Below are 2,869 nucleotides of genomic sequence, written 5' to 3'. Positions count from 1 at the left end.
TATGTGTTTGTAATTATAATGATAATGATACTACTACTACTACTACTACTACTACTACTACTACTACTACTACTACTACTACTACTACTACTACTACTACTACTACTACTACTACTAATAATGATAATAATAATAATAATAATAATAATAATAATAATAATAATAATAATACTAATAATAATAATGATAATAATAATAATGATAATACTAATGATATAATAATAATAATAATAATAATAATAATAATAATAATAATAATAATAACAATAATAACGATAATAATAACGCAGATAACTTCTATAGTGTCCACTTCCATGTGACCCAATCTACTGTGCAGTAAGAAATTAACCCATTTAGTTACAACCCACGCTCACGTGATCTAATCCACTGAATGAACAAACTACAAAAACATTTTGTTAATTCTATGCCGTGAGGCAGAGGCAGACAGAGGGAAAAGATACTGGACAAGATGGCAACATGGCTAGGAGAAGCAAGAACAACAGACATACCATTGCTGTAACGCAAGCCAGAGAGCGGAAGGGAGGGAGTGTGTGTGTGTGTGTGTGTGTGTGTGTGTGTGTGTGTGTGTGTATGTGTTTGTGTGTGTGTCTGAGTGTGTGTGTGTGTGTGTTTGTAAGTGTGTGTATTTGTGAGTGTGAGTGTGTGTGTGTGTGTGTGAGAGAGAGAGAGAGAGAGAGAGAGAGAGAGAGAGAGAGAGAGAGAGAGAGAGAGAGAGAGGGAGAGAGAGGGAGAGAGAGAAAGAGAGAGAGAGAGAGACAGACAGACAGACAGACACACACACAAACAGACAGACAACAACCTGGCATTTGTCTTGACGCAGTAAAATCAAACGCTCCTTGGAGTCGTTGGTATCCCCGTAAAGCTTGTTCCTTTGTCTTGCTTTAGGTGAAAAAAATATTCATCTGTCTTGAATAGAAGTCGAGATATTTACGATTGAAAGAGGTTGAGGTCGTTTGATTTCAGTGGTAAAATAAGCGAGACATTGCCGTCAAAGTGTGGTAACTTATAGCTTTAAAGTGCTTGAAAACTGAACATTGACATTCTTTGTGTCTTTAATCGACGTTTATTTTCATATATACTCACATGGGAGTGTGTTATTATATGGACTTAAATATGGTGAGCAAAAAAAAAAAAACAACAAAAAAAAACCCCTTCCTAAACAACAACGAACAATCGATAGAAATTGCCACACTAGCAGAAAATGCCTGTTTCTTCGATTTCATTATTTTGACGAGCGCCTGATTTCACCGCGATGCCACGATGGCTTAAAAATCTCTGAGATCCCGTGTGCAAGTTGCGCAGGTTCAAGATATCTTGATCTTGGTGGTCCAAAATCAATAAGAGAAAAATTCGTACAAAAACTGAAAATGATTCAAGTGTCAAGCACGCTCATATGATATGATGCAGCTGCGAGCATCGTAAAACACTTACTAAAACAAAACAAAAAAACGCATTTTTTCGTTGTCATGATGTCATTCAAAGAGACATCTAATATGCATAGCAGAGCACCTATGAAATGTTGTTTTTAAAAATTTAAAATAATAATAACTCGTGATGTTAAACTTGAAAAAAAAAATGGTATCAATTCATAAAAATCTACTGATTTGACCACAGTGTCGATTCTTGGTCGACATCTCCTTTCGCGGATCGCGAGAGGTAGCTCTTTTTTGTCAGCAGGCCTCAGATTTGCATGGTGTAAACAAAAAAACTGAGAAGAATCTAGAGATCTAAGTTTAAGCAGAAAACATTAGTCCTATAACAGCCCCCCCCCCCCCCCCCCCCAGGGCAATGCTACAGACTGAAGTGTCTTAATGCTATTCCCCAAATGGGGATAATAACATGTTCGTACGCACAATAGAATTGTAAATGGGCTGGCTTATCAATGTTGTGCTCATACTGTGCCGAAACAACATAGGGGGAACTGCTGCTTTTTCTTTCCTCATCCTTACTATCGTTATTTTTTCTCTACTTATTTCGTATGTTTGTCACCCTCATATGAACAGCTATTTCCGGGGTGCCTTGGTATTCGAAGCAGACTTTATGCGATTGAGACGGGAGAGGCGAGCAGATAAAACCTGATTCCCTGTATGGACTTTCCTGTTGATATTCAACTATGGCGCTCTTGTGACCGTATACTGTTGCGAGCGCCGTAAAAACCTTACTAAAACAAAACAAACAAGTCTGATGAGAGATGTAATGAATTGGCTGAGGTTTATTCAAACTTTCTTATGACTGTAAACATCTTAGAAGCGATGCTGTGAGCCTGCTAAAATGACGCACCGGACACTTAAGAGTTAATTGTTCCAACCCCCCTCCCAACAAAAACAAAACGCAATCAAACAAAACCAAACCAAAGAAGAATAAAACAACACAAAACCGTTCTGCTTCGCAATGAGTTTTATTTCGGGCTTCGGTTTCCGGGGTCCGCGTTCACTCGTGGTGTTGTTATGTGAGTTAGTATAAAAGACGAGAGCGTTAACCAAGAGCGCATTATGAGGCTGAAGTCGCAGTAAGTAACAGGTAGTCATCATCACCATCACCATCATCATCATCATCATCATCATCATCATCATCATCATCATCATCATCATTGGCTTTGTCACCACGGACCAGGGTATAGGCCACGAACAAACACTTTCCATCGTTTGCTATCTTGGGCTAGCCTCTTGATGTTATTTCATATCCTCCCACTTTTCTGTACATCAATTTCTGTGATCATTCTCTAGGTTCCACGCGGTCTTCTTCTTGATCTTTTACTCCGTGAATTCCAATCAAAATATCTCTCTCTCTCTCTCTCTCTCTCTGTCTCTCCCCCTCTCTCTCTCTCTCTCATTCTCTCTCATAAATA

The 2,869-nt window shown here is 38.5% G+C and overlaps 1 protein-coding gene across 1 annotated transcript in view; it reads left to right on the top strand.

Moving 5' to 3' along the window:
* Positions 1 to 2,443: 2,443 nt before the first annotated feature.
* Positions 2,444 to 2,869, top strand: part of LOC101858518 (muscarinic acetylcholine receptor gar-3) — a gene marked incomplete in the record, with an annotated part of 9,908 nt that continues 9,482 nt past the window's right edge. Inside the window, 1 exon segment of the mRNA XM_005108702.3 lies at positions 2,444 to 2,541.

Source organism: Aplysia californica, unplaced genomic scaffold, assembly GCF_000002075.1.
Source record: "Aplysia californica isolate F4 #8 unplaced genomic scaffold, AplCal3.0 scaffold00710, whole genome shotgun sequence".
Classification (NCBI taxonomy): Eukaryota; Metazoa; Mollusca; class Gastropoda; order Aplysiida; family Aplysiidae; genus Aplysia; species Aplysia californica.
This window is presented reverse-complemented; position numbering and strand designations above follow the sequence as displayed.